The sequence below is a fragment of the Alexandromys fortis genome, unplaced genomic scaffold, assembly GCF_014885135.2.
Source record: "Alexandromys fortis isolate MF-2015 unplaced genomic scaffold, M_Fortis_MF-2015_v1.1 scaffold_97, whole genome shotgun sequence".
Taxonomy (NCBI): Eukaryota; Metazoa; Chordata; class Mammalia; order Rodentia; family Cricetidae; genus Alexandromys; species Alexandromys fortis.
In genome coordinates this window covers 3,013,812-3,038,559 of record NW_026067981.1, presented here as the reverse complement: position 1 = coordinate 3,038,559, position 24,748 = coordinate 3,013,812, and the positions used below count along the sequence as shown (strand labels likewise).

General features: G+C 43.1%; 1 pseudogene; it reads right to left on the bottom strand.

The window, feature by feature from the left end:
• Nucleotides 1-14,668: 14,668 nt before the first annotated feature.
• LOC126511343 (60S ribosomal protein L35a-like) lies at nt 14,669-14,961 on the bottom strand (annotated as a pseudogene).
• Nucleotides 14,962-24,748: the final 9,787 nt, after the last annotated feature.

The window sequence follows — 24,748 nt, the reverse complement described above, 5'->3', positions numbered from 1 at the left end:
ATTGAAGTATCTATTAGGACACTCAGATGTTCAAAATTACATAGCAGTATCTGGGATTTTTCTTAGCCAAATAATTATGCCAAATATTAATGACGTTCACATTCTTATTTTTATTTAGGAGACAGACATTGCATAAAATATGTAAAAGAAGAATTACTTTGATCAAAAGTAAGGATAAATGACCTTAACCTACTTCTCTGTGCCTCCATCCTCCAGTGGTTGCAGGGAGCACAATAAGAAAAGCTGGGATTATTTTGAAATGCAAAGTTTTGTAGTCATGGAAAGAATGCAACAGGGAAAACTAAAGGGGGTATTAACTGGTGAAACACATGAAATGCATCAGCTTTAAAGAACGTGATTCTAGAATTGGGCTTGATAGGATAGATGCTATGAACCTGGTCTTGCTAAACGCTCAGCCTCCTCTGATCCAGACAGCCTGTTTCTGTCATCCAGAAGCCACCAATCAGAGCAGTGAGAGCAAGAGGAAAGCCATCTCTGGACACGCAGAAGCCTAGGAGAGCATCAGGGAGTTGCCATTTAATTACTATATGTGGCCAAAGGGCCGTCCCTGTTTGAAGCTCCAGTTATCACAGCAGAAGAGACCCACACTCTCATTCATCCTATATTGTAGCGATGACCAGAAAAATGTGAGCAACCAGTGGTGGTGTGTTATGAAGAAAGCTAAAGTGGGTAGACCAAGAATCATGTCCCCCCACAGACCCAGCATGATCTTGAAAAACCAATTAGGCACACCTGCTTAGACAGTAGCAGCTTTTGAATTGTTTTTCTCTTTCTATACTGGATATAAGATGGACCTGGAGAACATTCCTGTGTAGACTGGGATTCTTTTTCCTGAGAAGATCCTTCTAGAGCAAGAAGTTTCTTCCCTCTAGGTGTGATGAAGAATCTCTTCTGTATGTTCTTACTTGCTTCTTCCTACCAAAGTAGTGAGAGATCCAGGGTCAAGGATAGAAATCAAGTTGAGAGAAAGAAAAACAGTAAGGATACTGAGCATCCCTCAGAAAAGGAGTACCAAGCATCTTCTTCCTTGGAAGAAGAGTACTAAGCAACCAAGCATCCCTTAGAAGAGGAGTACCAAGCATCCCTGGAAGAGGAGTACCAAGCATCCCTTAAAAGAGGAGTACCAAGCTTCCTTGGAAAAGGAGTAAAATGGTGCTGGCCTCTAAGTACAGCCATGGTTTCAAAAATTTCAAGTGAGAGTTTCACATCTTCCACATGAACATATAAAAGATATGGGCTCCTTGGTGTGGGAGGTCCTTCTGTCTATGTGTTGCTTTTAATGGCTGATGAATAAAGAAGCTGCTTTAGGCCTGTTGATAGGACAGCACTTAGGTAGGTGGGGAAAACTAAGCTGAATGCTAGGAGGAAGAAGGGTGGAGGCAGGGAGATGCAGGGATGGAGCTGCTGCTGAAGATAGATGTGCTGAAACTTTGTTGGTAAGCCACAACCTCACGGTGATATACAGACTAATATACAGGTTAAATTAATATAAGAGTTAGCCAATAAGAAGCTAGAGCTAATGGGCCACGCAGTGATTTAGTTTCTGTGTGATTATTTCAGGGCTGAGCAGCCGGAAACCAACAAGCGGCTCCTTACTACAGCTCCTGATGAAGACCTTCAGAGCTCAAGATACCCAAAGTCTCCTTTCTGCCATGAGAAAAAAAAATTAACATTGTCAGTGCTTTTCTGAAAGATTTACCATTATTTGCTGAAGCTGGCAAGCCAAGAGCCTAGATTTGTCCAGGCCCCACCCTCAAGCCTTGAGAAAAGTCTTTAAAAATGTGTTGACAGCCAAGCAATTGTGACACACTTTTAAGTCCCAGCATTCAGAAGGCAGAGGCAGGTGGATCACTATGAGTTTGAGGTCAGCTGGGTCTACAGAGAGAGTTCTAGGACAGGCTCCAAAACTACACAGAGAAATCCTGTCTTGAAAATAAATAAATAAATAACAAAAAATGTGTTCACATGGTCATATATGAAAAAAAATTGCCAAAGTCCTCATCTCCCTTCATTTTTATTCATGCTGATGTTCTCCACATATGTTTGAAGTCCTTAAAAACGTGTATCCACCCAATTGCCATCAGAGTATAACTATAAGCAGCCACACTGCCAAACACACAAGAACTTAGTATCCTCCTTGCTATGTGAAAAATGGCATTTAGCTTCTACCTTATTGCACACAAATATAGATTCTCCCCAAAAATCCTATGAAGGAAACAAACTGCTTTGACTGTTGAGGTATGCACTTTTTGATAGTACTAGTTCCCACGATTCCCACGTTCTCAAATAAAACTAGAAATGTTGGGGCTGGAAAGATAGCTCAGCAGATAGAGCACTAGATGCTCTTGTATCTAGAGGACCCAGGTTTGATTCCCAGCCCCCACATGGTGTCCCATACCCACCATCTACAACTAGTTCCAAAAGAGCTGATTCCTTCTTTGGGGCTCTCTAGACACCAGGCATGCATGTGGCTCGCATGTATGCATGTAGGCACTCACACATACATATAAAATAAAAACAAAACTTTCTCTAAACAAAAAAAAATAAGAATCCATCCAAACTGTTTTGTTTCCAAAAGTACATGAATAAACACTATTTTGAACTCTTAAATACCATCTATCTCAGCACAGCCATAATTAATAGTGTGCTAAGCTCCTTTGCTTGACATTGATACTTTAATGGACTCATTAGAAGGTTTAAGTGATATTTATTAGAAATAAGTTAAGTCCACTCCCTTCTCGGCCTCTCTTTTCTCCCAAGGGTAAGGGTGATGATAGGGTAGGACAGTGAAACCACTAACCACAAAACATGAGGTCAGCCATATAACAGACTTCCTTCTGTAAGAACCTAAAAACAAAATGCAGCCAACATGCTATACCAATGTGCTAACACCTGCAGATGGCCAGGTTAGCTGCAGGGGGCCTTCAGACATCTTCCTGAACTTATCTGAAAGACAAACATAATCTCTGTGTTCCCAGGAAAGTAGTAATTGAGTCCTTTACTCGAACTTACAAGACAATGACCACTTACCACTAAATATGTGCCCAAAGTTGCCCACAAAGGCTTTGTGCTTAGTTCTTGGATGCAACCCTACTAACCCAGATATGATGCATGGATTTCTGTAGGTGTGGTTCGCTTTGAGTGACACCGAATAGGCAATCAGCTTCAGAGTATCTGAAACTTCACCTTCGGATTCAGCCTTCCCATCTAGAAAAAACTTTTTAAAAAGAAAAACAAAGCTGTCCAAGCACATAGGGAGTTGGTGTTTATGTGTATTTGTGTTCAAGGGGCTCAATCGAAGAGTATGCTAATACCTATGATGTCACAAACCACGGGAAAATAAAATAGCAGACAGGTGCAGGGAACAGCAGGTGACACCACAAAGGGAAGGGCTGGAGATTGGGAGGCACTAAAGATGACTCCCGGCTTTTCCAAATTCCATGATTTATCAGTGTTGGCACCAGGACTATGTACACAACAGTCATGTTTCCTACAGTGCTAATGAGGATTATGAAATCCATCATACACTAACCCTCAGTTTTCTCTAATACCAGTGATACACATACACCATGTAGCTTGCTGTTTTAGACACTGTTCTGTTGCTAAGAAGAGACACCATGACCACAGCAACAATGCTAAGAGAAAGCATCTCACTGCGTGCTTGTTTACAGTTTCAGAAGTTTAGTCCATTACCATCACGGCAGGGAACATGACGGAATGCAGGCAGGCAGAGTGCCAGAGAATTAGTTGAGAGTTGCATCCTGATTGATCTGAAGAGAGAGAGAGAGAGAGAGAGAGAGAGAGAGACAGAGACAGAGACAGAGACAGAGAGACAGAGAGAGACAGAGACAGAGACAGAGAGAGAGAGCTGGCATGGGTTTTGAAAACCCCAGTGACACACTTCCTCTAGCAAGGTCCCACCTCCTAATCTTTCTCAAAGAGTGCATCTCCCTAGTGACCCAGTATTCGAATATATGACCTATGGGGGCCATTCTTATTCAAACCACTGCACTTACTGAGAGCAGAAAGGAAAATTCCAGAATTACAGCAAGCATTTCTGTATTTCTGGATGGTTCAGAACGCTCTGTGTGAGACTGAAGCCTCCTCGGCACATGCTTCATTAACACCATGTCTTCCTCATTAGACCAAAGCCCACATGACCGCACTCGGTGAAACATCTCCAGGTTATTCACACTGAAAAGACATGACCAGGGTAAAATTCCTAGTGATGCTCACACCTGTAAGTATGAGATAAGGGATGGCATGGAAAAGTAAATCAATTGAGTAATGTTGGGCGCCATCTGTTGAAATAGGGGCGGCGGCGGGGCTGCGTCCCCAACACCCCGGCCGCTTGGCTAGCTCATGCCCGAAATAACAACACACAAACTGTATTCATTTAAAGAACTGCTTGGCCCATGAACTCTAGCCCTTACAGGCTAATTCTCGCACCTGGACTAGCCCATTTCTAATGATGTGTGTAAGCACCCCAAGGTGCGCTTACCGAGAAGATTCTAGCCTACATCCATCGTGGGTCTCAGCTTCATGCGTCTGCCTCAGAGCGCAGAGTTATCGCATCTACCCGGGAGAGCTGAGCATGGCGTCTCTGCTCCAGCAGAGCTGTCCGGTCTCTCCGGAAGCAGAGCAGAGTCTGACCTCACTTCCTCTTCCGCCCAGAATTCTATTCTGTTTATTCCTCCCATCTATGTTCCAAGCCATGAGGCCAAGCAGCTGGTTTATTATAACTTAACCAATGAAATCAACAGATTGATATATGACACTCCCACATCAGAGTAATATACAATATATAGAAAAAACCCTCCCCCCTCTTTTTCTATCTCACTCTCCCATTCCTCATTTTAGAAAAACGGGGAGCTGGTGGTGATTCTGTCTGGAGCAAGAGTGTCTCTCAGTGTGGGCATAGATGGAAAATGGTCCTTGGTGCAGGAACATGCCTGGCTTTTCTTAGCAATATGGTCAGAACTTCTAGATCACACTGAGGAAAGGCACCATGTGTGTGTGTGTGTGTGTGTGTGTGTGTGTGTGTGTGTGTGTGTGGTCTGTCCTTTTACCAAAAAGGAAACAAGAGAGCATAGCCATCATGACCATCGTGGTAGAAATGGAGATACTCTAAAGAAAAACTCTACCTGCCCCAGACTGTTGGAATTTCCCCAGGGGTCCCATGCTGGGAGAAGGAAGGATGAGGCCCTGGTGCTAAGCAGAGTGAGAACTTGTCCACGGGAATGAGATTACACAGGAAAGAGATTACGCTATTCTGAAAACAGACCATCTTGCAGGGGAGAGCTTGCTGAGACAAGGGTGATGCATAGGACCATACCTTGAACCTTAAACAAATCTACTAAGTTAGGTAAATCTATTCATCTATATTTAAAGATAAATCTTATGTCAAGGTCACAAAAATGGTTCGGGCATGACAGGGGGTTGTCAAAAGAACTCTCTGTTCCTCTTTCTTACGTAGCCACATAGAAAAAATAGATCTCCTTTTTCACAATGAAGTATGTACATGGCCCTTTAAGAACAATTGGCCAAAATTGACTTCTTCGTTTTGCTAGGACCCAGGCCCTGATCCTAACAACTCTAGTAGTAGAGTCTTAGAAAGGATTTGGGGGTTTCTTCCAAAGACTATGACACACCAGCTCTAGCTGGTAGAGGGTTTGGATCAAGAGTGACTGCTTTGCATTGTGCTTTTCTACAGCGCAGATAGTTCCCTGAGTAAGCACCATGGGTAGCATTAAGAGCAGTTAAGAGAGTGGTGAGATTATTTTGGATCAGAAAGGATGGCTTAGACAAAGATAAGAAATGGTAAGTCTTTCAGTAGACTTAGAAGAGGGAGCCAAGAAGATTGGTAACGCCATTGAAATGAAATAAAATAGTAAAGGAGGATGTTTACTAGAAAACATGATTAGCATTTAGTAATATGAGGAATGAGTAGTTTTACAAAATGCGTGCCCCTTTTGAGCATGGTACCTTGAAGATGGTTTTGCAGAGTCAAGGAAAGTAGCGAACTGTTGAGATGGAGTACTTAAACAGAACTGCCGAGCAAGCAGTCTCCAGTTCAGAAATAAGGTCTCAGGTGTTACACAAATGTGGCAGTCATCCTCCTGAGCACAGACTTGTCAGCCGTGGTCAGGTGGATGCCCAAGGCAACAGGAAAATAGAGAAGAGGAAAATCCTTCTGGAAGGATGAAGAACACATTCATCATCAGGATAATAAGTTTCATTGAACCATTGAGGATAAAATTTATTGCTACTTATGTACATATTATGTCAATCAAACTTCATATTGGGGAAAGAAGAAAAAACACATATAGTAGTGTTTTACTTGTGTATAAAGGTGTGTACATCTTATAAAAAACCATGGACACACCACCACCAGAAAATCAACGCCACTGCTGTAGCAATTGTACTTTTTCACCTAAAACTCAAAATCACTAACTCTACTTTCCTTTCAACATCATTAGCATCTGGCAACCAAAGATTGTGTTTTCTCCATTGTGTTTTTCCCCAGAATCCTTCTGACATTAATGCATTGAATAAATGAAGTATTAAAAATAAAGAGATTAAGTTATAACTAAAAATATTTCGAGAGCTTACAGGGAAAAGATTAGCAAGGTCTTTGAAACGTCATTGAGGGGTATGTGTAGAAATGGTCATTTTCGATCAGATAAATTAACTTTAAAATATAAAAAACAATAAACTGAAAAACTTTTTAAAGTTTTTCTCCCCTTCTCCCCTTCTCCCCTGTAGCTTTCAGAGCCTCTCCTGGAACTAACTCTTGTAGACCAGGCTGGCCTCAAACTCACAGAGATCCGCCTGCTTCTGCCTCCCGTGTGCTGGGATTAAAGGCGTGCATCACTACCACCTGGCTGCTAATTGTTCTTAATAAGAATAAGCTGAAGTCAGTTATCAGGTGTGAAAGCTGAAGAATCAGAGAAGCAGAGTGGCCAACCACTAGAGAGACCTTTTACCTCTACCAATGCTCAGACCAAAGGGGCAGTCCTGTCCTCAGACTGCTTCCTCAGGCTGCCTTTGAGTTCCTGTCTCCTCACACCTTATAGTCCTCTCTCCACCCAGTCATACCCCTTCCTGTCTCCACCTCCCTAATGCTGGGATTAAAGGTGTGAGTCACCACCACCAGGACTCTAGTGGTTTAGCTCTGCTAGCTGATCTTCAGGCAAGCTTTATTTGTTAAAACACAAACAAAATATCACTACACTGGAGCTCCCTGGGCTGGTGGGGCCTAGGGAAGTTTGTCTTTCCCGTGGAACTGAGGCATTGGGTTCTTTGACATGCTGGTGCCTATGACTACAATATACATCCACTCAAGGCTTTATCTGTTCTTTACACAGGCAGGGCTCCCTCGGTTCCCCCTTCCCAAAACCAAATATAAGAACAGAACACTATTAGAACTGGTAAATTATTTCAGTAAGGTTACAGAATACAAAATAAATATATAAAACAGTAGTTTATATCACAATTTATTAAACATTTTCCAGTTGCGACTTCTTTTGGACCATAACATTTTTATGCAACTCTGGGCACATAGAGATAGAAAAATACAAGAGCGGGCAAGATGGCTCAGCAGGTGCGAGCATTTCCTCTTCCAGGAAACCCATGCCAGACCCATGTCACAACCACCTGGGACAAGGGATCCAACACCCTTTTCTGGCCTCTGAGGACACTGGCCAACATGTAGTGCACACCCAGATACACATGTTCACTGTGTGACAATGATCCCTGGAGGCTCAGTCATCAGTTGATGTACTGGGAAAGATTAGGGGGTGTGGACTCTTGGAGAAGGTGTGTCACTCTGGTCTTGGAGGTTTTTGAAAGCCCACACTGTGCCTGGTCTATCCCTGTCTACTGCTTGTGGAGTAGGAAGGAGATCTCAGCTACTGCTCCAACACCCTGACTGCCTGCACGCTGGCATGCTCACCACCATGTTAAATACTTTCTTTTCTTCTTCCTCAGCACTACCTGTGAGGTGGCTGCCATCTCTTTTGCATCATTATGGCTGCCCTCTGGCCTCTGGTGAAGTCCAAGGTCCCCAAAAACAGGACCAAGAAGTTCACCCAGCACCAGTCAGACGGATATGTCAAAATTAAGCGAAACTGGCTAAAACCCAGAGGTGTCGTGAGCAGGCTACAGAGAAGGTTCAAGGGCCGGATCCTAATGTCCAGCATTGGTTATGGGAACAGCAAGAGAACCAAGCTGGGTTTTATCTCCAGGGTCCATATGGATGGTCTGTGCTACCTCCGAGGGCCTTGTCTGGGTCCGTGGTCCTTCTGCAGCCAGGGACCATGTTCGCGGTCTGTGCTGTGTCCAGAGATTGTGTGAAGCCCATGACCCCTGTTCCCAACGACAGTGAAGAGCAAGGATAATATCGACTATATTTGTATGGTATGGATGAGTGCAGATACATAGTTTAAAAAGAGGGACATGGAAGGATTCTGTGGCAACCTTTACTATCCGCCAACCTCCGCCCCAAATAGCAGCCTAAACAGGAGGCCATCGAAGAGAAAATGTGTGGCAAGGATGCTGAAGTTGGCTCTCCACAATTGATGGCTTCTGGCGGGGGTGTGGGAGGGAAAGGAGTCAGTTTTAAGGGGCAGGCCACTGGGAGTTTGACCATGCTCTGGTGAGTGGGCGTAACCACTGTTTTTCATAAGGAAACCAAAGCACAAGTTTAACCCATCCAGAGCCACACAGCAGCAAATGGTAGTGAGGAAGGAGGCCTAGGCTGGGAACTATGGCTACAGTTGTTATGGTTGTGTTTGTTTGTTTGTTTTGCTATGGTTGAGATAGATGGGGTCTCCCTAAGTACCTTAGCTAGTCTAGACCTTAGTACGTAGACCAAGCTGGCCTAAAAAATATCACAGAGATTCACCTGCCTCTGCAGGCACCAAGCATACATGTGATCTACATACACACAACACACATGGAGACAAAACACCCACACACATAAAATTTAAAATTGTAATTTAAAAAATGTAAATATTTTTATACTTTTGTTATGTGTATACAGACTCCTGTGGAGACTGAAAGCAGATGTCGGATCCTATGGAACTGGGGCTACAAGCCGTTGAGTCCTTGGGGACAGAAGCAAGTACACTTAGCTTCTGAGTCGTTTCTGTTGGCCCCGACTTGAAAAAGCTTTAGACATTGCTGGGCGGTGGTGGCACACGCCTTTAATCCAAGCACCCGGGAGACAGAAGCAGGCAGATCTCTGTGAGTTTGAGGCCAGTTTGATCTACAGAGCGAGTTCCAGGACAGGCTACAAAGTTACAGAGAAACCCTGTCTCAAAAAATCAAAAAGAAAAAAAAAAAAAACCCAAAAACTTTAGACATCTATTTTTATGTGAGTTTATGGTAAAAACAGCTTCTCTATCAAGTTTCTGACTTCCTACGTGTATCATCTGTTCTCACGAGAACAGTGCCTACTCTACAAGAAGACACTGTAGAGGGATTTGTTAGTTTGCTTGCTGGGTGACCTTGAACTCACTCTGTGAACCAACCTAGCCTCAGACTTTTCTCCTGCCTGTGCTTCCTAAGTTCTAACATTACACACATGTGCCACCACAGCTGGCCAGAGGGAACGCTTTCTCTCTTGTTAGACATTTCTGTTCTGTATTGAAATTGTCTTCCTCTGTGATGGCTCAACTGCAAACAAACCTCAACGAGGAAAGCCCCACCTGCAGCCCAACCTCTCTACTGCACAACAGCCAGCAAGTGTTTAATGCGATGAACCCTTTAAACCTGGACAGGAGCTGGGCCGTGGTGGCACAGGCCTTTAATCCCAGCACTCAGAAGGCAGAGACCGGTGGATCTCAGTGAATTCAAGGCCAGTCTCGTCTACGGAGTAAGTTCCGGGACAGGCTCCAAAGCTACAGAGAAACTCTGTCTCGGAAAAAAAAAAAAAAAAAAAAAAAAGAACCTAGACATGAGTGGTGAAAATGGAAATTCTTGTTAAGTATATTTAACATGCATGCACAATCACACACACGAACGCACACAGGTGTAGCCCAGTGCTAGAGCACATACTCGCCTGCATGATGAACCCCCTGTTCTCTCTACACCAAACTGCAAACAAATATTCAAAGTTTAAGTGGATAAGGGTTCTAGATTCACAGACATCTCTGACCAAGATGAATGCTTCAGAGCTTAACACAAAAAGATGACCAATATATCATGTCTCCAACAAGTGTTATGAATTTTGATGACAGTTTTCTAGATTCTTCTAATATCCCTATGCATTGAGAAAGAAAGGAGAGTGGTAACTGGATAGTACCAAAGTTGTTTTGCTTGTAAGATGAGGACAAGAAGACGGAACAGAGGACTGAACATCAAGTTACTTCATAAAGTACTTTTAGTGTTATTGGTCCAACTTAAACTGGACCGTTCAGGGGAATGTGGTTATCTCTACACTTTGATTTCTCAGAAGGGCAGGTACGCCTTGCTTTCTGTCTGATGATGTGGAAGAACTGCGGTATAGGTGACTGTTTTTAGGTTTAGCTTTTTAGGACCAAATGAAAGAGCAGAGTGAAAAACAGTGGCTTTCTATCGCTTTAATTTATAATGTTTATGTAGCCATAGACAAAACTAACCCATGCACGCACTGCTTTTTATTCCGCCTCTATAATGTATTATAATGTTGTATGACCTTCCTCAGCCATGTCACTCCTCATTCTTACCAAATAATCTTGCTTTTTATTTCACTGGAAAAAATAAAAACCACGAACTGAAAATGATCGCTTTGCCATTCACCTAACTCCACCCACATGAAGCAGTTTCCAGTTCTTTGCCTCCCTGTTCATCCAATGCCGAAGCTGTTTCTCCAACTGCTGGAGACTTCCTCGCCCATACTCTGGACCTCCTATCTTTTAGCTTCTGTTAGGCAATTTCACTCTTCATAATTTAAAAATGCAATGATGTCTTTTAAAAATTAATAACTTAATCATCTGTGCCCTATCTTCCATCAGTGCCTTTACAATCAACATATCCCTCTATAAAACAATCAGATATACAGCAGAGAGAAAGATAAGCAATGTACATTATGAAACGAAATTCAAAATAGAAAATTCTAAGTTCCACAAATAAAGTGCAGATAAAGCACAGACTGTATTCAAAAGAGGAACACTTAGTCCAAACTCATGGCAGGGAGAACTTTCTTAAAGGGATGCAAGGTACACCGGGGTAGGGAAGGTTTAGACCCATGGAAACCAATTTGCTACTTGATATGGTTTATACAGTTGGCATTTCAAAGAGACATGTTATGTCATCTGTTTTCATAAATTTCATAATCTTATTTTTTAAAGTATAATATTAAAGTACAAATAACACCATAAAACTGAAAATACACATAAATAATACAAATACAGAGTCCAGCAGCACAGAGAAAATGAATTATGCCTCAGCTAGATTTTAATTACATAGGCAATTGTTAAAATCAAGCTTGCAAGAAAAAGAGTTGGCGAGCTCTCTTTATAGACCGGAGAGTAAATAATTCAGGCCCAGAGGAAGACGCAACCTCATGCAAACACTCGGCGCTTCCACTGTAGCTAGGGAGCAGCCCCAGAAAACACATACTTATGATTGTGTCTCAGTATTATTTGCAGGAACATTCCATGGCTGTTCCTTGGGAGCTATGGCTAGTGGTAGTTGAAAAGGTGACGAGAAACAGGACAGCCAATCTTATGGTACAGTCTCTAGTAAGGCCCCAGTATGTCTTCCTATCAGAGAAGCAAGAAGGGAAACAATTGCCTTCAAGGCAGCTGAGCACGGAAGGTTGCCTTGCTGGTTGGCTACCAACTCTACAAAGAACTAACTCCGTTCGCCAGCATTACTCTTTTCTAGGACAGCCCTCCCAGTGATTTCATGGGCCCCACTACTCCAAAGTCCTGTCACCTCAACACTGCAAGATGAGGATGAAGCCATGGTGCATGAGCCTTGGGGGCGAAAAACACACCCCAAGCAAAGCACAGTCTACCAAAAGCAGAAGAGAATACTCAAACTCCTGAGAAGGAGTTATCAGACTTTCAGCCACTGAGAGAATAGTATAACAACTCATCCAATGGGTAGAACATCAATTCATCAGAACATTCAAGCCTAAAAGAATTATTTCCTGTGAATAAGAATATTCCTGATACAGAAGCATGGTGCTGTATATTTGCTGTCTGTATGTTTCATAAAGTCTTAGTGTATCTCGCAGTCAACAGGATCTTAGATTCAGTACCATTCAGACTGCTAATTTTGTTCCCTTGCTAGTTATGAGTTAGTCCAGCTGAGAGTTTCAGAATTTAGGATTGGTAAAACAAAGCATTGACCACAAACCTGCTGGAGCAGAGCCTGTCTCAAGTCCTGTGTCCCTAGCTTGCTTTCTATGGCTGTAGTAGACATCACGAACAAAAGCACAGCGGGGAGGAAAGAGTTCATTTAAATTATGCATCCTGATCACAGACCATCACAGAGATAAGTCAGGGCCAGAGGAGAAGCAGGAAGCTGGAGGCAGGGACTGCAGTGGAGGCCATGGAGAGATGTTGTTGACTGCCTGGTACCCTGTGGATAACTCAGCCTGCTTCTTCCTGTAGCCCATAGCCCAGGCCCACCACCCAGGGGTGATCCAGGTAGAACAGCGAGGATCTGGTCCAAGCAAAGTCTCTGCAACAGTACATTTGCAAAAACAGTGTGGAGCAGAAGGAAGAACAGAGACTTGGACTAAGATCTATTAAAGGTGCAAAGCGAGAATGCTAAACCCAGGGCAGCGGTAAAATGCTTAAGAATGGAGCCAGTGGAACATGGGGGAGCGCTGGGGTAGGACTTGTGTGCCAGTGTGGTCTTAACTAAGTCTGTCGGGCACACTTCTCCCATCCATGGCACCGGGGTGGGGGGGATAAAGGGGTGGGAATGCCACTGGAAATCAACTACCATACTACGGTTAGCTGGAAGAAGCATATCTGCCTAACCAGATAGAGCAAAACAGAGGTGTTAGGACCCTGGCCAGACTTAAAGGGCTGCAAGAACAGGAGGAAAGCATTCTGCGCCTCCCCACATGGTAAACCAGGGCCAACAGGAAATTTACAAGCAAGCAGACTCTCGAGCCCTAAATGTGAGGACTTCGGTAGAAACTTTGCTTCTTTATCTCCTGTTTGCAATATTCTATCAATATTTGCTAAATGAGTAAAAATAAGAAGGCCCTTTTATGCAAGCGGTATGATTAATCCCGCTTTACTTAAAAGGCAGGTGAAACAAAGAGAGGTTAAATCACTTACCCAAAAGTCATTCAACAAAGTCAGAATTTGAAAAAGAGATCTCATTCTGAAATCTCTGACTCAACTCCCCCATTAAGCCTTGTGGCATGGAAGAAAGAGCTGGCATTGAGCCCAGCACTGCGGGCGAGGTCATCAAATGTTCTTTGCTTACATGATATAATTCTCAGTTATTTGGATATCAGCTTTTGTTGATGTCAGATTACTTATTTGGGCTAGCTTGACCTTTATGTTATCAAAGCCGGACATTTAGCCATAGTTTTAAAAGTGTAAGGCGTTCCAGCACAAGATGTGAGACACTTTATAGAAGAAATAATAACTTTTTTTGGTCATAAAATATTACATGAATTACTTTAAGGAAGCTTTGGGCTTTTCTGTAGACTTTTCTACTTCATCAGAAAGTACTATGTGCTTGCCTGCCTAGGCCTGCAAGAGCTGGGAGAGTTTATCAGTCCCGACTCAGGCTCCATTTGGAATGCTTCACCAGCTTCCACTTCTGCCAGATGCCAAGCAACCTCCTGTTTATTCCAGTGCGCTCTGGATTCGTGGTGGGGGTGCTTAAAATCAAGAGCGGAATCTGCTGAGGTGTGCGTCGGAGCAAGCTGACTGAGACTGTTCCCAGGAAAGAGAGCCTCTCCAAGGGCTGCGGGGACAATAGTTATGCTGTAAGGAAATGCACTGTGGCCGCTGAGGTAGATAACAGGCTGTTTCTTAGAGGAAAAAAAAAAAAAAAAAAGCCATTTCCAGTCAAGGTAAGAAAACCTGCTGCTTTGCCCTCACCAGAAAATTATAGGAAATACAATTTAGGATTGTTCCAGGAAAAATAGTAGCAGTCTGAAGGGTCCCCCAAAGGCCCATGTGTTAAATTCGTGAGGCCAACTCTCCATTCTCAGGCCATGGATTGCTAAAGATCACTATGAATGCAACCCAATGCAAAATCACAAACTTACTGATAACATTATGAGGGCTTTCGGTTTTTGTTATTTTTCATAACTCAATTACACAGTTCTCAAGGCTAAAAATTTTAGATGACCTCATGGCAATGTCAAAAGGTTGGACATGCCTGTAAGCCTTGGTCTCCAGCCTCAACCTTGGAGAGATGGAGCCAAGTGGAGGTTTTAAGTTGTTAGGGGGTTTGCCCCCAAAGCTGAGTGTAAGTCTCCTCTTTCCCTTTACTTCCTCAGGTGAGCAGCTACCTCAGCTTCACGTGCCCACTGGCATACACCACCTTATCACAGGTCCAAAGCAACAAGACTAACCAACCGTGGGACCAAAAGCTCCAAAACAAGAAGTCAAAATAAATCCTTATTTTTTTTTTTTTACAGGAGCACAAATCCACTTTTATTTATTTACTTTTCATTGGCTTAAATCTGGAATGGGTACAGCATCACACGGATTCTGTGTCCAATGGCCTTTGCAGGAATTTGGCGTGGGCCATGCCACTGGGCCCCAGTTACTTTCCCCCAGATCACTCTGGTTTTGTCACTGTGTTGTTCTTTGCTTTATACACATAAGCGCAGCTCTTGCCCAAATAGAATTCAGTTTCATCTCGGGCATAAATGCCTACAATTTTAAGGAGAGCTGTGTGCTCTCTCTGGTTCCGGAGACCTCGCTTATAGACAGCAAAAGTGGCCTTGCACCACAGCCTTCCAAACATACTGTCCTTTAGAAGTCCTGTTCCCTGCAGGCCTCCACAGGCGCCAAGATGGCCGAAAGAGCACCCTTAATTTTTTAAATATGATTTTCTTCAGATATTTTGCTCCAGTGGTGCAAAGCTAATAGAGCTGGTAGCAATTATTATGCCACTGCCAAATATCACAGATAATGCCAGCTGTTTCAGCATTATCATTTAATCTAATCCTCCCAACACCAAGACCACCCATATGATAGCAGAGTTACAGTTTGCACTCAGGCCTTCGTGCTCCCATCACTCCTCTCACTGTACAATCGTTTCACTATGCTCAGCAATATCTTGACCAATTTGCCTTTAAATTCATGGAAGGCCATGAGCCCTATGGTGAGAATCTATTACTGCTGTTTTGCTAAATAAGCATGCTGTGAAACGGCCTTCTAAATATTTGTGATTATACCCAGAGGTCAGTGCTACCTCAGCCTTGGTTGGAGAAGCTTGTTTCTGCAGAGGGTAGTGTTTAATGCAGAGATTCATAACTGATTAAAGTGTGTGACTGTCTGTGAGTGTTCAGCCTCAAACAGGACATACACTTATGCCCTCCCTCCCTGCAAGGCTCAGGGAGCATCATGGGAAAGAGGAGGATGGGGAGGAAGGCTGTGAACCGCTGTCTCCTGGACCTGACAGCACTGGAGCATCATGACCTCAGAAGCTGTGGTTATGTACACAGGACCTGCGCAAGACAGAGCCCACCCATGGTCTAGCATGGATGGCGGGGGGGAACCTGAGCCCTCCCCCATCTGAGGAATTAATAGTTCCTAGGGATGGGGGGGTGTTCAGTTTTCTTCAAGGTAGCTCCTAGTAAGTTGTCCATGATACAGCAAATATCCCCACACCCATGTACATACAAAGCGCCTGAATTAAACCCAGGTTATATTTAACACAGAGATACACACACAGACACACACACACACACACGTATTTTGAGAGTTACCAGAAGTGGCGAATAAAGCCGCCATGCAGCATAGGGATGAAGGGCATATAATAGCATCCAGAGATCAAATTCTGGATGTCAGTTGATTCTGTCACTGGTAAGCTAGAGTCTATAGACAGTTTCTTGATCTGGTTAAGCCTTAACTTTATTACCTCTTAGAGTTGTTGGACGAAATTAGTTATAGGTATTAGTAGTTTATAATGCTAAAACTTGCCTGTCTGGGTAGCAAAGGATGGTAACCTGCCAGGGTTGTAAGACATTTAACCTCTGTGTTCATTGGCATTATATGCAATTCAACTGCATCTTATTTCTACTAAGGTGATTCTTACATCTCATCTTTCATGTCTCTCCGTCTAAGAGGCAGCAGTTGCTGAGGTCATGTACTGTAGGGATACAACAAACATCTCTCCAGAATTATTAACTGTCCCCTCTGACTTGGTCAAGGACATCTGTCCTCAGAACAAGATCCTGACTCAGTGGTACCACAGGCTGTCTTTATGGTGTAGCTGAGCTTTTCCTCAGGAGCAGCACACAGCTCAGCTTTCTTCCAGATAGGATGCTGTAGGAGCTCTGATCATAGCAGAACAACTCATCTTAAAAGGCAGACATCCAGCATGCTAGCTTTATGCACCGTAAATCCACATGACTCGAAAATAAGGAGAAGAGCAGAGAATTGACTGAATTTTTTTTCCAAATGTTTACTTGATTGTTCTAGGAGTAGAAATAGATTGAGTAACCTGACATTAAAAAATAAAAAGTGTTTATTTTGCCGATGAATTTTTTTGAGAGAAGTTTTATTTGGCCTTTCTCGCTTCAATTTATGCTTTGTTAGAATAAGGTTAAAACTTAAAATTATTGTGCTTTTTCTGTACTCTCTCACTCACTGTGACAAATACCGTCTGCTTTGGTTTCTTTCTGAGTCACAGACTAGTGTTTTTACTGACATTGTTCCTCCTCAACTCATGAAATTAGTCATAGCAACCAAGAGTCAAGAGAGTGATTACCAGCCAGTTATTAAAAGCATGATGAAGCATATCACGGAGCATAATAAAACCATTATGGAGGCTCAACAGAATGGCAGCAGAGTTGACTGAGTCTAGAAGCAACCGAAAAATCACTCTTTTTTCATTTTTCTTCCTAGATGCTAATGCTCTATCAGGTGTCTGATATGGCTGTCATGTGAAATTACACAGACAAGTTGGTGGCAGTGTCAGAGAAGCAGCATTTAATCGGACTGACTGGGCTGGCTTAGTGACTCCAAAGATGCAAGGGTGCCCAAACTCTTTAAAAAGAACACGGAAAGGAACCAACATTCCTAAGGAGGAGACATGATGCTCACACTAATCTCTCATCAACTCTGCTGTGACACTTACTTTGAAGACTAAAGAATGGGTCTTTGAAAGGTAGAGCATGAATAACTTTTGAGTTAGGTGATGAAGGAGACAAGACAATACAACCCCAGCCGTGCTCATGAAGACAGCCCCGGGGGTGCGAGGATGGCCACAGCAGTCTACCGTAAAGAGAGGAGGTTTGATAGTAGACTATTAAAGACAAATGAAAGTTGTGCATCTGGGCAAGAAGATTCCAGAGAAGCATGGTATTTTCAGAGTCAAGGAATATCAGAGCTCTAGTCTCTAGACATAAAGCAGAGTGATGGAGGAAGGTCATTGGCTAATAAAGAAACTGGCTTGGCCCATTTTATTGGTTAGAACATAGGTGGGTAGAGTAAACAGAAGAGAATGCTGAAAGGAAGAGGAAGTGAGGTCAGAAGTAATGCAGCTCCTCTCAGAGCCAGACGCCTCAGACAGAGAGGCATGCTCCGCTCTCCCGGGCAGATGCACGCAATGAAGCTCCTATGACCCAGGATGGACATAGGCTAGAATCTTCCCGGTAAGCGCACCTTGGGGTGCTTACACAGATGATTAGAAATGGGCTAAATTAATATGTGAGAATTAGCCTAGAAGAGGCTAGATAGAAATGAGTCAAGCAGTGTTTAAATGAATACAGTTTGTGTGTTGTTATTTTGGGCATAAGCTAGCCAGGCAGCCGGGGTGCTAGGGACGCAGCCCCGCAGCTCTTATTTCAACAGCAGAGTCAGATGATTGACCGCTGTCAAAAATTAGTATTTCAGTTCATGGATAAAAACTGAAACCTGTGACTAATCAATCAACTGAAATTGGAACAAATTATCTAAAAGGGGAAAACATCGCTTTCACAGAGATGCCATTCTGCCCTTGGAGAGAGAAACTTTGAAACAGAGAGAGCAAAATTATCGTTGCCATGAGAATTAAAAGAAAATCATGCAATTCATTATTTATTATTTTCATGATCCTCTCTGTCTAGGAAATGACCTGCAACATTGGCTACATATTTTTCTGAAAATTGCCTTTCCTGGCTTTGTTTGTTTGTTGGGATTCCTCCTTACTCCTCACCAGTGTATCTAGTTCTCTGCTGAAACTGAATAAGCTTCCTATGGACACGTGCTATTGCTGCCATGCATACCCTCAGCGGGCCTTTCCCTTTATTGGTTTATCTATGATTCTCCTCAAGTCACCCCATGAGATCCTGTGGTTCTGTACTAACAGTGAGAATGTACAAAGAGTAAAATTAGAAGAAAAGTCATGATGTGTGGTGGTTTGAAAGGAAATGGTCCCCAAAGGGAGTGGCACTATTAGGAGGTATGGCCTTGTTGGCATAGGACCTTGCTGGAGTAGGCATGACCTTGCTGGAAGAAGTGTGTCATTGTGGAGGCAGGCTTTGAGGTCTCCTATTCCTAAGTGATGCTCAGTGTCACAGTTCATTTCCTGTTGCCTGTGGATCAAGATGTAGGATTCTCAGCTACTTCTCCACCTCCATGTCTGCCTGCACGCTGTTAAGTCCCCCTGCATGCTGCTATGTCCTGTCATGATGATAATGGATTAAACTTCTGAACTGTAAGCCACCCCAATTAAATGTTTTCCTTTATAAGAGCTGCTTTAGTCATGGTGTCTCTTCACAGCAACAGAAACCCTAAGACACGATAAAATCGCTCCTTATCAGTTACAGGTTGTTTTGTTTGAACTAATACTCAGCTGTACCTTAATTTACTCATTTTCAGGTTTCAGGGAATGCTTTAGTCTTCAGATCCATGCGTAAGTACCAAGAGGCAAGCTCACCGAGCCTGCACATTGTTCCTGCCAGGCAACTCTTGCATTCCATTTTTGTCCTCATTTCATGGCCGTGTCCACAACAGTCCAGAGAGGTAGATACTGTTATTCAGTGTGTTCTTTTAAACGGATGGATGAACTGAGAGTGTATTCCTTACGGACCTTATAGGCAGAATTTAAATGCAATATTAGGTACAGTTATTAGTTGAATTCCATAAACTAACAATGTCTGAGCAATCTATGTTTCAGGTAAACCAAAGAGAGACACAGAGGAAGGTTGGGCAAGATATTAGTAACCTTCTAAGAAGTAAGTCAGTCTATGCATGCAGGTCAGGCTATAGTAGCCATGTCAGCTAGGCTAGAGGCAGAATTCTAGCTACCATAGACAAGAACATCATGAAGTCTAAGCTAAGCTTGATCACTCCCAAATAGATATCACAACTTCTGTTCTCCACCTGAGTTAAGAAATGATGATGGGGCCTGATGGACTTCACAAAGAATGAAACCTAAGCAGAAGAGGAAGAGGAATGTATATAGTACATCAGTGCTTGGAGAAGTCTCATAGTGTGGGAAATCAGGGAGCCCTGAAACGTAGATTTCTTGTTATTGCAAAGCAGCTATTTCTGTTGGTGGCAATCTCATTATTTCTTCCAGAGAACTGGATTAGATGCCCTCTCCGCTGGAGGCTGCACTATGGATTATTAATGAGGTAAATTAAACTTCAAATATCAAGGGTGCATGTGTGCATATGTAAACACGTGTCTGCATGAGTCTAGGCTAGGGAACAAGAAAGAGAAGGAGCATGAGATAGAAGGACTGAGGAGGGACAACAGCCACAGGAAGAAGGTACTTAGCATGTTACAGTCCTATGGAGGAGAAAGCACTTAGCATGTTACAGTCCCAGGGAGGAGAAATCACTTACCATGTTACAGTCCCATAGAGAAGAAGAAATCACTTAGCATGTTACAGTCATAGAGAGAAGGAGAAAGCACTTAGCATGTTATAGTCACAGGAAGAAAGCATTCAGCATGTTCCAACCCTTGAACGTAAGGCTCTGGTTCACATTTTTAAAGAAGCAAAGTTGGAACGTGGTTTGAACTAGTTCCTTTTAAATCATTCAATCATTTACTTATTTATGTGTGAGAACACACATCCTGTGACATGTGTGAAGGTCAAAGGACAGCCTGGGGAATTGCTTCTCTCTTTGCACCATGTGAGTGCCAGGGATAAACTCAGACTGTTGGACTTGACAGCAAGTGCCTTTACATGCTGAGCCATCTTGCCAGCCCAAAGTAAGTCTTGGTATAGATTTGCTACAGGTATTAAGGTAGAAAGAAGCCTTTAAGAAAAGTACAGTGTACACTCAAGAAACAGGAGCATGCTTCTTGAGAGGAGGCAATGCCATGAATCTGGCTCTTATATAATGGATACTTCCTGTGCTCAGAGAAAAGGAGTCTCTAGACTACCTTAACATTATAACTCAAGTAATTAAATACTGTCCATTTTTTTTAAATATTGATGGAACCACGGAGAAGCGGGTAACCTAACACTAGTGCTTAGCTTTTGAACAACTTGGGGCTCTTGGCTCTAGTTGATGGAAAACGAGGTCGTTTACGAATCAGCAATGAGGGTTTTGCATCTACTATCACGTCTACCGCTTTCCCGTTGAAAAAAAAGTAACATTAGCATGCACAAGCTAAGTGAAAAGATCATCACATGATCCTTGGTGTGGGAAGTCCTTCTGACTGTGTGTTGCTTTTATTGGTTAATAAAGAAGCTGCTTTCAGCTGATGACTTAACAGAGTAAAGCCAGGCTGAAAGATATATAGAGAAAGAGTAGGCAGAGTGGAGGAGACACCATGTAGACCCACGAGGGACAGGCGCCAGGGATGGAACTTTACCCAGAAAGCCACAGCCACACGGCGATGCACAGATTAATGGAGATGGGTTAGTTTAGGATATAAGAGTTAGCCAGAAATATGTGTAAGCTATTGGCCAAACAGGATTGCAAATAATATAGTTTCTGTGTGACTATTTCAGGAGTCTGGGTAACTGGGAAACAAACAATCATCCTCCCCCAAAAGATCCTCAAGAAATGAACAAGCGGCCTCCCACAACAGATCCTCCTGAGTTCTCTCTCTCTCTCTCTCTCTCTCTCTCTCTCTCTCTCTCTCTCTCTCTCTTTTAAACAGAAACAAGATAATCACTTTATTCCAGGAATTTGGGATCATAGTGAGCTAACTTCAAGCACCCACATAAAGTTAGGCATCAATACAGTGACCTCCTAGAAACGGAGGGCACCACCAGTTCAGCTAAGGAAGGGTGAACTGACCCAGGACAGAGGTGAGCTTTATTTTTAATAAATGTTTCAGGTGGTTACAAAAATCTAGCAATTTGGAAAACACTAGCCCACACTAACAGACTCAGACTCAATGTTAAGATACCTTTCTTTAATGCCAGGCTGAACATTACAACTAAGGCTGAAACCAGTCAGCACCAGACAATAACCCTCAGAAGAGGAGCTAAGCAAGGAAGTCTTGCTTTTATTACATTTTTCACATAAAAATCTTTTTTTTTCTTTATTTGAATTTGTTTTTTTTTTAGCTCGAAAAAAAAACAAAAAACAAAACAAAACAAAACAAAACAAAAAAAAAAACCCTCCTGAGTTCTAATGAAGTTTCAGTGGTGCAAAACCTTGTCCAGTCAGGAAAAAAAAAATTTTTTTTTCAAGTTCAATTCCAGAAAAACCATTATGCTTAACCAACAGCACTCCCCACCCTTTTTGACTGTTACACTGGAGGAATAGGTTTCGTTTTTGTAAATACATTTGTAAGCTGATAAACTTAGAGCTAGTGACGTTATTGGTGAGAACCTTGAAAGAAAGTTCTTGAATGCTGAAAGTGACACACGACCCTGGAAGATGAACCTTGGCTTTTCTGAACCTTTGATCTAGCTGTTTGCCCACAGTCTTCTCAGTGATGCCCCTCGTGGCCAAACTCTTCCTTTCTTTACTGTCTTCCTTCTCTCCTTTCTTCATCATTGGCTCTACCATTTGTTCATTCGATTACATCAGGGATTTCTAGGGAAATCACTGCTGTATCTCAAGCTCCCTGAGTGGCTATTGGGAAGTATTATCCTCCAAACTAAATATTCCCATCCTAGAAGGAGGAACCTTAAGACTCCATAAGTTCCTAACTGAAACACTGCACTCTAAAAAGATGCTCTTTAGGATGTAGGAAGTAAACAAAACTCACAAACAAGGCCCCTCCTGCCCTCCACCCCCCCCCCATGGAGGTGGAGAATAGAATCAGTACTTCCTGGTGGGAACAGAGGGAGACTCTCCAACCTCCTGATGCCTGCTGGTTCAGCAGAGAGCTCAGGGATGCAACTCTTGTGTGCCATCATCCATGCCGGCATAGACTTTTTGGTCATATAGCTGCCTTTAGATTATCCATTCTCCAGTAATTAGCCACAGTAAACTCGCTGGTTTGCCAAACTAGATTTTGGTGGAATCATTATTTTGGTCTGTCATTGATGCCCTGTCTGGGTTTAAGTAGGCCTTTGTTCTTGCCTCCCAGAAAAACTCACACAACAGTTAACAGAGAAGATGCCAAGAGACAAACACCCCTGCCCCCTACTTTCCAGTCATTTTCATCCTCAGCCTCCTTTCTGGTCTTCTCTCTCTGACGCCATCTGGATTATCCTTTCTTTCTCGTCTACACGCTGTTATCTGATATCGAACCCTTCAAACCTGCTCTCATGTTCTTGGAGGTCTGGACCAGAAGTTGACTTCCTGTTACCTCATTTATTTGTTTCCTGACGTTGCTATAACAAGCAGCTTAAAACACAATTTTTTTACCTTAGTTTTGAAGGTCAGAAGTCTGGGGCAGAGGACACTGGACTGACGTCAAAGCGCTGGAGAGACTTCATTTTTTTCTAGAAACTCCACAAAAGCAAGCAAGTCCTTGCCTTTTCCGGGTCTTAGTAGCAACCCATACTCCTTGGCTCCTAGATTTGCTCCGTTCTCAAAGCCTGCACTGGCACACTGAGTTCTCCCTTTGAATTACTGTCTCCCTTCCCCATTATTTAAGAAATCTTGTGATTTTGTTGGAGCCCCTCAGATAATCCAAGATAATCTCCTTGTTTTAAACTCCGTAATTTAGCCATGTTAATTGCATTTTCAACAGTAGTTACTCTCAACTTTGCGATACAACATCTCCCAGCTCGTGAGCATAGCAGGGAGGGTGTTGGCCCACTACACTTCATCCCTAAGAGAGTACTCAGTGTTCAATATGATAGACAGAAAGTCTCCAGCTGCTAAGACAGCCTGCAAGAATGTCTGATCTTGGCCAAGTAGAAAGAAGCGGGACTGTCTCTTGGTAGTAAAGCTTCATTTTAAAGGGAGATAAATTTTGAAAGCAAATGAACCTATGATTAAATTCTAGTTTTTACAACTTAGGAGCTTTGTGGCCTTGGTAAACCTGCCTCCAGTTCCCCCAAATCTCCATTTCCTTGGTGTTAATTTGAGTATATTTACTTCACAGTGTTTCTAAATGCTGAACTGAAATAATCAAAGCAAAAATTCTGGCTCACAGGATCCCTCCAGATACAGAATTTCCTATCTCTACAAAACACAGCAGCTCCCACCTCACTCAGGGAGACCACTATCACTCCCAGCCCTGATATCTAATCAATCAACGTGCATCGAGAAGCTATGTTATACAAGGGACGGCAGAGAACCTGAGGGTGACACAAGACAGGAGATGTCAACCTGGTCAGGGGATCTGTATGTGAACACAAGAAAAGTTAGGTCACAGAAGCAGGCGGCTGTCACCACTGACATCATACAACTCACCCTAGCGAATCGACCCATCTTTAATACTGGTTGCGTTCAAGAGATGAAGAGCCAACACTGGACCAGAATGAGATGATGCCACAGCACCAAGGGCATTTGAGAGGGTTTGGCAAGAAAGGCTGCGGTTAGGGAGCCCGTGAAGATGCGCGGAGGTGGTTGGTGCTGAGCAAAGGCTTTGAGTCCTCTCCTCGGTGACCTCCAACAGTCCTGTTTACTTGTTGGGAAGCATTTAGTCTGAGACAGGGTGAGTAAGGCACAAGAATACCATCCCTACAGGCTGCCATCTCCCACCTCCTCCCTCTGACAGCCTACCTCCTTGCCAAGTTCCTTCCCTCCTCCCTCCCCTAGCTCAACATGATACAAAACAGCCTTTCTGCTTTTCTGGGATTAGTGAGAAGCAATGCCCTGTAATTATAGTCATCTTATCTCCTTTGAATTCACCAAAATTACCCCTTTTCTTTAGATCAGCACCGTTGCCGCATGATGGATGTTATTGGTAAGCTTTTGTGCAATGGTGAAATGTTGTTTTCTTAAAGTGACATCTGCTGCAATAGACTAGTGTTCCTATCTGCCTGACTCACTTGGGAGAACATGTCCGCATGCCAGTGTGGACGGGTGGGTGGGGCGGCATGCAAGATGAGCGGAGCATCTGACAGAATATGTTTCAGTGTTTCAGATGAAGAGTAAGACTGTTGCGTTTCCTGCAGAAGTACAGTAGACACTAACCCTTCTACACTGTCTAAAGAATGGAGACATGCCCTGCTTCCAAAAGCCTTTTTGTCTCCTTGAGGAGTCCTCATCCCTGTCACCTTGTCCTCC